This window comes from Melospiza melodia, chromosome 14 (assembly GCF_035770615.1).
Source record: "Melospiza melodia melodia isolate bMelMel2 chromosome 14, bMelMel2.pri, whole genome shotgun sequence".
Classification (NCBI taxonomy): domain Eukaryota; kingdom Metazoa; phylum Chordata; class Aves; order Passeriformes; family Passerellidae; genus Melospiza; species Melospiza melodia.
The window spans coordinates 15328705-15341007 of NC_086207.1; the positions used below are offsets into that span (position 1 = coordinate 15328705).

At 49.6% G+C, this 12303-nt stretch overlaps 1 long non-coding RNA gene across 1 annotated transcript; it reads left to right on the forward strand.

Moving 5' to 3' along the window:
• Window positions 1–265: 265 nt before the first annotated feature.
• LOC134424583 (uncharacterized) lies at window positions 266–12227 on the forward strand. Its single transcript, XR_010029458.1, has 3 exons — window positions 266–336; window positions 10437–10532; window positions 12189–12227. It is a non-coding gene; the product is annotated as an uncharacterized LOC134424583 (long non-coding RNA).
• Window positions 12228–12303: the final 76 nt, after the last annotated feature.

The window sequence follows — 12303 nt, forward strand, 5'->3', positions numbered from 1 at the left end:
CACACTCCTGTCCCTCTCCCAGCACACCCAGCTGAGCAGCCAGGGGAGAGGGGCTCACTGCTGGGGAGGAGAATTTCTGAAAGGGGTTTGGGAGAGCTGCCCATCACAGCAGCAGGCTCAGTGTGAGCTGAAGAGCAGGAGAGCAGCTTATCCAGCAGCGCCTAGCAGGGAGGAGGATGCCATCACCCAGGCAACAGCTTTGTGTGCCTCCAAATACCAACCAGGCAAGTCATGGCAGAGCCTTTCCACGGGCCAGGCCAGCACCAAGGGGATGTTTGCTGTCATGCACGGACTGGTCTCTTGAAGGGGATGCTGGAACTCAGAAGCACCTCTCTGGTGAGTGAATTCACAGCAGCCCTCTTGTGCAAGCAGGAGCTGCTGGCTGCAGACACAAGCCCTGCTCGGGCTCCCACCCCAGCCTGACCCTGGGCAAGCAGCCCCAGTGTCACAGTGCCTTGGAGCACTTGGACAGGGCTGGAGAGGGCACAGCTCCTCCACAGGGAGCTGTAATTAATATCTGGGCGCTGCTGGCTGCTCTGGCAATGCCAAGCCATCCTGTGCCATTCACATCCCTCCTGCTTTGTGAAGCGTGCTTATTATTATCTTTATTAATTTCGTACTGCAGTGCAGTTAAAAAGGGAGGAGGGGAAGGAATGGTCAGCACTCTCCCACCATGGGAAAGCAAAATGCTACATTTTGTACTTGTTGAAAGTAAAAAATCTTTCATTTCATGGAGTGTGAGATGCATTACTAATTGCACAATTATTTTGTTCCGTGGCACTCGCGAAACAGAACTTGGAGTGCTTTCAGCAAATTCTGGTGTTGAGGAAATAATGACTTGGGTTTTTTTAAAATGTTCTAAATTACATGCTCTTCCTTTATGACAGTTATTTCTTGGGTTTCTAGGATATTTCTGCCCTAACCCTTCTAAAGATGCAATGCAGAAGCAAAGCTTTGCTGCATTAGCAGTGTGCCACAGTCAGTGTGGATGCTGAGCAAAGGAAGGGGCTGAGCAAAGGAAGGGGCTGAGCAGGCACTGCCCCCTGCCCACCTCCCACCACCCCAGGCAGCAGCTGAGCCCCTCTCTGACAGGGGTCAGGCTGCAGGAGTCACTTGTTTCCCCTGGAAGGGTGGTCCCATGAAGTTTGGATAATGCCTTACGTGCAAAATCCATGCTGTGCCCTACAGAGGTGCCAGCAAACATCAGGAACGCACAGAGCTGGAGCAGCTCCTGATCCCTGGGGGCACAGGGGGTGATGCAGGAGCTCAGCTGTCCAGTACAAAGCTTGAGGAGGACAATGTGTGTTTGCACTCAGTGAGAGGAACAGGGAGCTGGAATAGGGCAGATGAGTCCCTTTAACAAGGTGTGCACAGACTGCAATGTGCAAATGATCCCAGAGAGCTGGATTGAGCAGACCTTTAAATTTAGAGGCCCAAAAAGTTCTCCTGAGGTGAGAGGTGTGCTAGCCCCACCTCTGCAGTGCTGGGCTGTCCTTCCTTCTATGGCTGCTCTGTGCCAGCCCAGCCTGCACAATCTCCCACCACATCTTGTCGAGACAAACTCAATTTAATAAACTGTAAAACTAATGACATTGAAAATAGTTCTCTGGATTTCTTTCCTCTTTGTGTTCCTTCCTCACCATTCTCCCACCACTCACATAAAAATCCAGCTGCTGGCCAGCCTCAGGTCTCTCTTGCAGCCCTGCCCTGGGCTGAGGATGTGCCTGGCAGAGCACAAGAGCAGCACAAGGGAGAGAGAGCAATCTCACTCAGCTCAGCAGGTTAGCACAGATGTTTGGAAAACTAACCTCTTCAAGATGAGAAGAAAAATAAGTCTATTTCAGTGAGATTGATCTGCTGGCACCAACAGAGCAATCAGCTGGACTTCTAGGAGAGCAGCAACAAACAGCAAATTAGAAGGTGCCGGCCCGCTGAGAATTCAGGCAAATTAGAAAGCAGAATGTGCATGTCAGCAGCGGCTGGCTGGGCTGAGGCAGCTCCTTGTGGCCCTGCAAGCCAGCCCCTGCCTCTGCTGTGGTGGCCAAGGTGAGGGAGCAATGGCCCAAATGGTGCACTCTGTGGGGACATTGCACCCACAGCAGCCACCAGGTCCCTTCAGGCCGAGCTGTTCCTCCTGCCAGCCAGAACTTTGACTTGCTGCCAATTAGCTTTATTCTTGAGCAATTTCTGCATCCCTTTGAAAACTCTGAAGTACAGCTACGACTGCAAGCACCAAAATGCCAACACCTGGTGCGCAGCAGGAGCACTGGGCAGGCTCGGCAGGGCACGAGCAGCGGATCACCCTCCCGTAGATCTGGATTTTCCTAAATGCCCCCCAATTCCAGCTAACTGTGCTGTTTCTGACAGCCAGCAGCTCCTCTCTGGGCAGCTGAGGAGGAGTGAGCTGTGTTCAGAGTCAATCATTGCCTCAGGGCCAGGGGGGTCAATCAGCTCCAGCTGCCTTCACGCACTGTGAGCCTCTGATGACAGATGCTCGCACCAAGGCACAATATTTCAGAGCTGTTGTTGAGCTGCACTAAGGAGGATCTGAGCACCCCACAGAAACTCTGGCTTTATCCCTAAATGCTGACCTAATGTATATTTTAAATCTCCATCCTATGGGAATGATGGTGCTGATGTTTTCCTCCATCAAACCTGAAATGGTCCAAATGAGATGGATAATTAAACATCTCTGCCAAAGCCCTCAGAATAAAAACTCTCAGATTATAACAGCACAGAAGCACATCACCAAGGACTACAGATTGACAGTCAAATTCTGCTCAGGTAAAGGCAATTACAGCTGTGGCTTTGTCTTCCTCTGAAGTCACAGAATTTTTAAGAAATGTTTGTCCTTGGTTTTAAGGAGAAAAACCTTCACCTGACATTTTTTAATTCAGTTTAATGAAGTTTTCTTTTATTCCTTCCCCCATTTCTGTTAAGTAAAGGCAAATACTTTCCATTTTCTCATGCCACTTCTGCCATAGAAATTGATGCTCCTTTGTGGCTGAAATGCCTGGAATGAGTTAAGCTATCCCAGAAAATTACTGCAATGCTGGGTGTGCAAGACAGGCAAAGTGAAGAGTCTGCTAACAAAGTGGAGGAGGGAGAATGCTTTTAAGCGCTTTATAATTGCTAAGATTTTTTTTTAATCCTGTTTACATTTAACTTTCCACATTAAGTTCATAACCGTGGTGTGTAACCAGGTGCAGCAGCAATATAGAAAATCTTATCAAGAGGAGCAAATGAAGAAGGTGGAAGGATCTGGGATGGGACAGGAGGGGCATTGAGATGGAATTAGCACCTGCTGATTCCCATCCTTTCTAACAATATATTGCTTGTCAAGAAACTTGAAGGGGACCAACTTCTGCCAGTTAACCATGCATCTGAGAGAAATAATTGGAATGGGAAAGGCAATGGCTCCCAGCAATCTCCAGAATCTGCTGGCTCCTTGGCTTTCCACCCAGTGAGCACTGCCTTGCTGCAGCTTGGCATCATTCAAGGTCCTTTTCTCCTGCTGTTCCACTCCCCTTGTTTTGCTAATTGCAGTGGGGTTTTTTTTACAAACCTTAAATACAAAAGGGTCTTGAGCAGTTCTAGCTGGATTGAACTATTGTGTCAGCCCTGCCAGGAAAGCTCAAAATAAAAGATTTAGGTTTTAACCAGGTTGCTATTAGAATGGAAACAAGGATCAACTGATTACTGGTCTCCCTTTAGGGAGCCTCTCACACTGGTGCTCAATATTATCAACCCCTTCATATTATTGGATGTAGAAATGAAAGTTAAGTGTAATCATCCTTAAACAGAGACACAAGTCCTAGACCCAGTGAGAAGTGACTTGTTAAGATTGCTCAGGAAGAAAAAATAAGTGCAAAATCAGAAACTTAATCTTCACCTTGGAACTATTAAAATTCTTATTGCTGCCAGAGGAATAGAAGGGCCTGTACAGAGAAAAACAATGGAGATGGGGGTATACTTCAGGGTTTCTATTTCTGTGACTTTTCTGCTCCCATGGGCTGGGCTGGATCCTGCACCCTCCCTTAAGAGTGAGTCATGAGAGCCCTCCCTGCATCCCACACCTTTGGAAAGGGAGGCAAGGTGCCAAACCAAGGCTGAATCTGGGCTAAAATCTCCTGTCCAGTGAAACCCCAGCCTGAGGCAGCTGGAGGCAGCAGCTGCTGGGCAGGTGAGTTATCCTCAGTCAGCTGAAGGATCCCACACTCCCTGGGGCAGCCTGGATGCATCCATCATCCCGCTCCCAGCAAAGCCCTGCAGCCCCTCAGACTGGGAAGAGACACTGGGAAAGCAGCTGGACCCCATTCCCCTGCAAACCCAGCCCTGCAAGCCCAGACCCGAGACAGCCCAGGCTCCCCATGAGCTCCTGCAAAATCAAAATTCAGCTCAGCACAAGCCCAGAAGCCTGAGCCTGCTCAGCAGTGGGATCTTTCCCTTACCATATGAAAACATCTTCTGCAGGAAACGGGGGAATGAGGGCTTTTTTTCCTGAGATATGTCACCTCCCTCTGCCACCTTTAGCTCAGTGGAGCTGCCAGGGGGACTCTGACCTTTGTGGGAAATGTAAAAATCATTGAGGCTTTCAAATTGTTTAATACTGCTCATTGATTAGTTTCCATCTCCCTGAAGGCAGGAGATTTGACTTAGAGCCAGAGCTCAGCAGTACCCAGTGCTGTGGGTGGTACTGAGCTTTCAGGAGAGAGAGAAAGCTGACAAAATAAAACACAGAGAATGACTTTCAGAAATACGGACAAGAAAATTAATAATTTTCAGAGTGGATGTCTTTTTTTCCTGACCTGGACTAAAATCTCACCAGCGTTTGCATAAAGCTTTAACTCCCAGAGACAGTCAAACACTGACAGCTTATTTCAGCTCCAAACCATGGAACTCATTTGTTGCAGCTACAGAAACATTATGTGGGCCTGGTTTTAATTTTTTTATGCCAGAAATTGTCTGTATTTGCTTTGCCCACCCCAGAGCAGGCTGGTGGGTGCACCAGCCCTGTGTCCTTGATGATGATCTGGGATGCTGGTGGCGCAAATCTCCCACCTCAGCCCCTCTTGGCAACAGGAATTTTGTGACAGTGGTCACAGGGGTTCTTGGATGAGGGAAGAGACAAGAATATTGACTCCATGTTCAGAAGGCTTGATTTATTATTTTATGATATATATATATTACATTTAAACTATACTAAAAAGAAATAGAAGGAAAGGGTTCCTCAGAAGGCTAGCTAAGCTAAGAATAGAAAAAGAATGAATAACAAAGATCTGTGGCTCAGACAGAGAGTCCAAGCTATCTGGTCTGTGGTTGGCCATTAATTGTAAACATTCAAGATGGCCCAATCAAAAACCCACCTGTTGCATTCCTCAGCAGCAGACAACCATTGATTACATTTTGCTTCTGAGGCCTCAGCTTCTCAGAAGGGAAAAAAATCCTAAAGAAAAGATTTTCACAATAAGATGTCTGTGACAGACTTTCAAATGCAGCCTGGAGCAGGCAGGAGCAGGAAGAGCTGCTTGTTCAGGTGACAGAACAGGTGCCAGGGAAAAGCCCAGGAGAAACAGGGCACAGAGCTCAGGGTGGGGCAGTTTGCACTGACTGCAGCCCTCACGAGGATTTCCTGCTCCTGCAGACCCAGAGCATCCAAGCTCACATAAATCCAGACAGGCTGAATGAGGCAGAGCTGCTGAGTAAGGAAGGAACCCATTGAAAAGCCTGTTTAATTGCCTTGAAACTTGTTTTGAGGAACCATAGGCACTAATCTCCCTTCTAATAAAACAGCCAAGAATAGCCATGTCTGGGCAGCTCCTGCCACTTGATTAATCTCATCTCATCCTGGCTCCTTTCTCCCGAAGCTTCTCCCACAAAGCCCTGACTCGCCTCATCCCACTGAGTCATCCAGAGCACAGATCCCTCTGCTCCCAGGCCGCTGCTTCAGGCTCATTATCTCTGTAAAGCCTGCCTGGTTCTCTCCCTCCCTCTGTGTCCAGCCAAGGAAATGCTGGGGTCTGATCTGGAGTGCAGGTTTCACAGGAATCCCAGCGGGATCCTGCAGCAGGGACTGGCGCTGGGCACACGCCATGCCCTGCTGGCCCTGCCACGGCTTTGGCATCAGCAGAGGAGCAGCCAGTGGCAGGAACACACTGCTGTGCTCTGCCCAGTCATTCCCTCCCTGGTCCCAGGCTTTTGGGATCTCTGGCGTTCTCAAATGCTCCTTACAGCTCTCCCCTGTTTGCTTTAAGGGGTTTGTGCTGTCCTGTATCAGCTTAGGTGAGGCCACTCTAATAATAGCAGTAGATAATGAAGAAATGATGAGCATTAAGAGCTACCTTCAAATTAATCACAGCTTTATTTATCCATTTCCAGGTACAACAGGGTACCTCCAGGCTCCCTTATCTTTTTGGGTGCACCTGGAACTGTGAAAGCTTTAAACTTGCAAATCCAAAGCTTTAACAGGGTAAATAGTTTTGCTTCAAACGCTCCTGTATGGCAACTAAAAAAAAAAAAAAAAAAAAAAAAAAAAAAAAAAAAAAAAAAAGAAGAAGTAGAAAAATCATGTACTATATTTGGATTTGCTGGGTGTGCAGGAGAGGAAGGTTTGGGGAGCTTATAGGTTTGTGCAGGAGCTGAAAAGCTTCTGCCTGCTTAGCAGCCTTCACCTCACTGTGTGCAGGAAAGAGAGAGCTGCTCCTGTTCCTGCCAGTGTGAGCCCCAGCTGGATGGTTCTCCTGGACAATGGGCATGGATTTACCCCAGTTCTATGCCTCTAAAAATTGCCTTTTAAGCATCTCTTTTCCCATCTGAGAATAAAACTTGCCCTCCTCCTACTGCAGCTATTTGTGGGAGCTTTATAAATTGTCCAGGAAGGAGAATAATTTTCCCTCATCACTCCTGGACCCTTCAAAATTCTAAAAAAAATAGATTTAATAACCTTCCTAGAAAACACTAGTGATGTCAGTGTGTTTGAGTTACAGTGGGATGTTGTAACCCCTCTAAGCTGGGACCTGGAACCAAGAATGGGATTTTCACAGCATTTGGGATATGGCACACCTGACTCCTCAAGGTTTAACTTTTGACCAGGATCTTGCAGGCTCTCCAAGCTTGTAAAAAGGATTTGTGCTACACAGCCCATCCTTTAGCTATTTGCAGCAAATCTGGGCACTGCACATGAGAAAAGGAAAAGCCACAGCAGCAATTCACTGACCCATGAATAAAATTTAATGAGGAGATGCCTCCACTCAGTCCTGACCACTTTTTCCATTTCCACCACACTCCCCAAAGCTCCTGGTGGCTGAGTGTGAGCAGTGAGTAAATCTGTGCAGAGGACAGAACTCAGGTGAACCTGCATTTAATGGGAGGGGTTAAACCCTCTGTTTTTCAATATCTTCTGGAATTCAAAAGCAGGTAAATGTACCAGTGAAGTCAGATCCATTTCCCATCTTTTTAAAAAAAAATTTTTGGGAGGAGAAGACAAGGCATCCATGTGCTTTCTGCAGGCTCAAAAAGCCAGGAGCCAGGGAGAGCTTCCAATCTGGTCGCATTTATCCTCTTTCCAGCCTTGACTTTCACAGCACTCCCCAGTTTGAGCTCATTTTTTCAGTGTTTGGGGCTGGCTGGCAGGTTTTCAGTTTCCATCAGAGGAGCAAAGGAGGATGGTAGCCCCCAAGTGCCCAGGAGTGCTCAGAAGAGCCAGGGGAAGCCTGGAGGAGGCAGTGAGACAGCAGCAGAGACAATGAGCAGGGACAGCTGAGCCACAGCCCAGCCCTACCTGCTGCTTTTCAGCCATCACCCAGCTGGGCTGCTTTGTTCCCCCCTCTCTCCTTCGCTGCTATGAAGATTTATGGGCAGGAAGGTGCCCAGCTGTGTCTGAGCACAATAAACCTCTCGTGGAGGCTCAAAACCGACGAGAAGCTCTCCCCGCTTGTTAGCTGTAAGGAAGATGGAAGGAGGTGGGAGGAATCCAGAGGGTGAGGTTTTCTAATGCCTCACTCTTCACTGCCGAAGCCAGAGCTATTTATGGTGCAATTATCACCACAGACAGACTCCTTTATCATCCAGCCAATATTCTGGGTGGAAATCCTATTGCAGCCCAGCCACTCCATTCATCATCAGGGCTCAGGAGATGGCCAGGTGAAAAGGTTTGCGCGCAGGAAACATTTCTGCCAGACACTGCTGGGCCCTGGCATCCCTGCTCACCCTCTATTTATGGCCAGGCTGTGTCCTGCTGCCCTCCCAGCAGAGCCCAGAGCAGTGGGAGTAGGTGGGAACAGTGTGGGGTTGTTCTGCACAGCGATGCCAGTGGGAATTGCCACGGGAATCTGCTCCTGTTGGGGCAGGATGGAGGGGTTTTAGCAGGCACACAAACAGCAGTGGGTCTTCTGGACTGAGCAAGGCTCAGAGCAGCAGTGGGGTGTGGGAACCCAGAACATCCCTCTGGCAGTCCAGGATGGCCAGGACCCCTGCCAGGGGGCTCAGAAGCCCAGAACACCTGTGGGTTTGATTATGACCCATGGAGCAAATTACCAACCTTAGATGAAGATCAGCAAGCCACAACAGTTTAGGTAGAATAATAGTGAAGTTATCACATCGTGGAAAGTAGATTTTGGGGTTTTTGGTATGGGGGTTCAGGGGGCAAGATGGAGGGAACTGGGTGTGTCCAGCCTTTCTCCTTCTCCTTCTTCTTCTTGGCCTCCATCTTCTGCTGTGATGGGTTCTCTTTTTTTTCTTTTTCCTGTTCCCAGTATTCCTTTTACTCTGGAGAGGAAACTGCACCATTGTCCTTCATCTGAGCTGGAATTCCCCATGAAGTTTGGCTCCACTTCCCCATGGGGCTGGAGGGTCTTGGAGCAAGCTCACACTCAGCCTGCTCCTGTGGCTGTTTGGGACAAGACCAGATAACATTGAGTCATGGATGAGACCAGGGTTTCCTCTTTAACACTCATCCTGAAAAAAAAAAAAACTGGTGTAAATTCTCTGCTGGCTGAGCATCCCCTTCCCCTCCCCATTAGGAAGATGCTTTTTTTTTTTTTTTTACCCATTTAATTTCTCATTTTCACAGACCTTGCCAGGCCCTGGGTATATCTGGAAGCCTCTTCCCCGGTGTCACACGTGGGTGGTACTGGGCAGCTGCTGGTGGGAACGAGCAGGAACACACGCAAGGCTGCTGAGTCACAGAGCCTGATTTTCCTGGAGACTTGGACTCAACTCCCACCCACGTCACTGTTCCACTGCCAGGGCAGAGCTGGGATGTGCCCTGGTCTCTGCTCCACCATCTCCCCTTTATCTTTCATAGCACAGAGCTGGTGATCTGTTTATTGCAGAATGAGCCTCAATTCTTGCAAAGAGTGAAATTCTTGAGGCACGGGAGCTAAAATAACCATCACTCACACTGCCTGTTTACCCTTTAATTGTCACTGACTTCTGCCTTTTCACGTTCACGCTGCTTGAAAAGGGAAGAATAGATCTGGGCGATGTAATTTAATACACCAAACATACCAGCTTAATTGCAATCCCCATAAGCCAGACACACAAAACTCTAAACAAATTCGATTAATTTATTTCAATTTGCACAAGTCTTCCTCTCAGACTGTAATTAATGGAGGGAAACAATTAAGGTAAACACAGCCCAGCTGAGAGAGCTGTCCTTGCTAAAAGTCACATTTTGTTCTAATAATGCTGTATTTATATAAATTCCACACTTTTAACAAGTTTCCCATTTCCTTGATATTTAATCAGTCCTGTAAGTATTTTGCCTGGGCTCAGAGGGGTTTGTGAAATCAGGAATCAGCAGGGAGAGCCCAAATCACCAATGGGCACTTTGGGATGGATGTGGCTGTGGGCAGGGACTGAGGGGTTTTAATCCCTCCTGCATGTGCTCCCAGGGGCTGGAAGTGGCCCTGAATCAGGCTGGGAGGGTTGGGAGGCAGCCCCTTGTTGCTGTCCCAAATCCAGAGCTTCTCAGTTGCAGGTTGTGAGGGAGCTAAATGGGTTTGGAAAAGCCTTTGGAAAAAGGCTGTCGCTGTGAATCAGTTTATTAATGGAGGGAATTACCGACCGTCATGCTAAGGCAGCTCCACCTGATGCATCCTCCCAGGTCAGGAATGGCTCTGCACAGCTCCCAGTGCAGCACAGCCAGGGAATGCCAGAGCAGCACCTCCAAAGGGCCCCTGCACGGGAGACAAAGGCATTTGTGCAGCTGCCACTGATCTCTGCCCTGGGTCACCTTCAGCAGCATCACCAGCTCTGCTCTGAACGGGACAGGGGTGAATTTCACCCCCTCATGCAGCCTGGCCAGAGAAGGGACAGCACCATTGTGACAGCCCAAACGTTGTCATGGGGTGATTTTGGGGGCTGTGCAGGGCCAGGAGTTGGGCTCGATGTCCTCGTGGGTCCCTTCTAACTAAGGATGTTCAATGTTTCTCCAGGTGAACAGGCAGGTCCCACTCCAACTTCTTCAGCAGTCACTTCAGTCAGTTTTTTTTCATCACTTGTCATTTTCCAGCTTTGAATACATCCCGTGGGTGAGTTTCTTGAAAGAGACGGCACATCTGTCTTCATTGCTTTCCTTTGCTTTTTTTTTTTTTTGTTTCTTCTGAAAAAGCGGGAACAATACAACCCATCTTTCATTGCACCAACTGGTATTGCTAAAGGGTGGGAAAAAAATTCGGTGCTGTTTTTTCCTTTTTCTTCTCACCTTCGTTAACTTTAACATGTACTGTGCTCCTGTTCCATTGCTAGAGAAGAAAATCTTAGCTTGAACAATCTTGTGTTGATTTTCTGTTCTCTCAAGTACCGGCTGGTCTAATTAGTTTGGAAATGCACCATTTGTTAAAGAAAGATGAGGCACAGTCTGACACCTGCTGTATTAATTATTTACCTCCTATCTAATTGCCTGCCTGCACTGTTAGGTGAGGGAAGTTGTCACCCATGTCTTTATTTGAAGGTGTGGAACAGGAAGGGAGGCAATGGTGCTGTTGGGAGGTCCCGTTTTGGGGTGATGGAAGTGGGGACCTCAACCAAACCCTGGCACTGAGTGCCACATCCAGTCCTTTCTTGAACACATCCAGGGAGGGTGACTCCACCACCAGACCATCCCAGAACTTTATCACTCTTTCCATAAAAAACGTTTTCCTGATATCCAGCCTGTATTTCCCTTGGTGCAGCTCGAGGCTGTGTGCTCTGGGTGTGTCAGTGCTGCTGCAGACAGAGCCCAGCCCCAGGTGAGCACAGGCACTTTCAGGAGCTGTGCAGAGTGATAAGGGCGCCCCTGAGCATCCTTTGCTCCAGGCTGAGCACCCCCAGCTCCCTCAGGGGCTCCTCTCAGGGTTTGTGTTCCCAGCCCCTCTCCAGCTTTGTTGTCCCCTCTGGATGTGCTCAGTGTCCCCAGGTCCTTCCCAAGCTGAGGGGCCAGAGCTGGGCACAGCACTCAGGGTGTGCCCTCAGCAGTGACAGGGACAGGGGCACAATGACCTCCCTGCTCCTGCTGGCCTCACCATTCCTGACACAGGCCAGGAGCCCTTGTCCTTCCTGGCCACCAGGGCACACGGCTGGCTCATGGTCACTACCGGCTAATGTCACCAGTGCCCCCAGGTCCCTTTCTGCCTGGGCACTGATGCTGGGGAGCAGGACACCCCAAATGCCCCCGTGCCAAGAGAACAAACTGGCTGGGGAGGGGACAGGAGCCTGCAGCACCGACCTTGTGTGCCTGGGGAGCTGGGGGTGGGCTCACAGTGACCCGCACAGGGTGACTTTGGGCTGATGGAGAGCTCAGGGCAGCCCAGCTGGGGCCAGGGCTGGCAGAGAAAGGCCAGGGCTCTGGCGAGAACCAGAGCTGCACATCCCCTGGGCTGCGCCTTCCTCCCCGCCCGCACTCAGCCTCCTCCTGACATCTAGCGGGAGCAGCGAGCGCGGCACAGCGATCCCGGGCAGCTCCTGCTCCCGGCACACACCAGCACAGGCTGGGCTGCCAGAGCCACCCAGGGGGCTGGCACCAGCCACAGCCACAGCTGGCCCTCAGCAGGGCACAGCTGCCTCTCCGGAGCGATGCTGGGGGGAACTCAAGGTGTAATTCCTCATGGAGGCAGTTATCAATGGCATAGCAGGTTCACTCTCTGAGGGGTGGGTTCTGTTTAAGGTTATCTGCTCAGCCCGCTTGAGCCTCTCCCTCTGTGCTGCAGCTGTTCCACGTTCCCAGGAAAGGAGCACAGCTGGGCAGTTCCTTCTTGTCCTTGCCCTGGATGGCACCTTGGGAAGCAGAGGGAAGAGATGGGAGCAAGAGACGGGTGAGAGCTG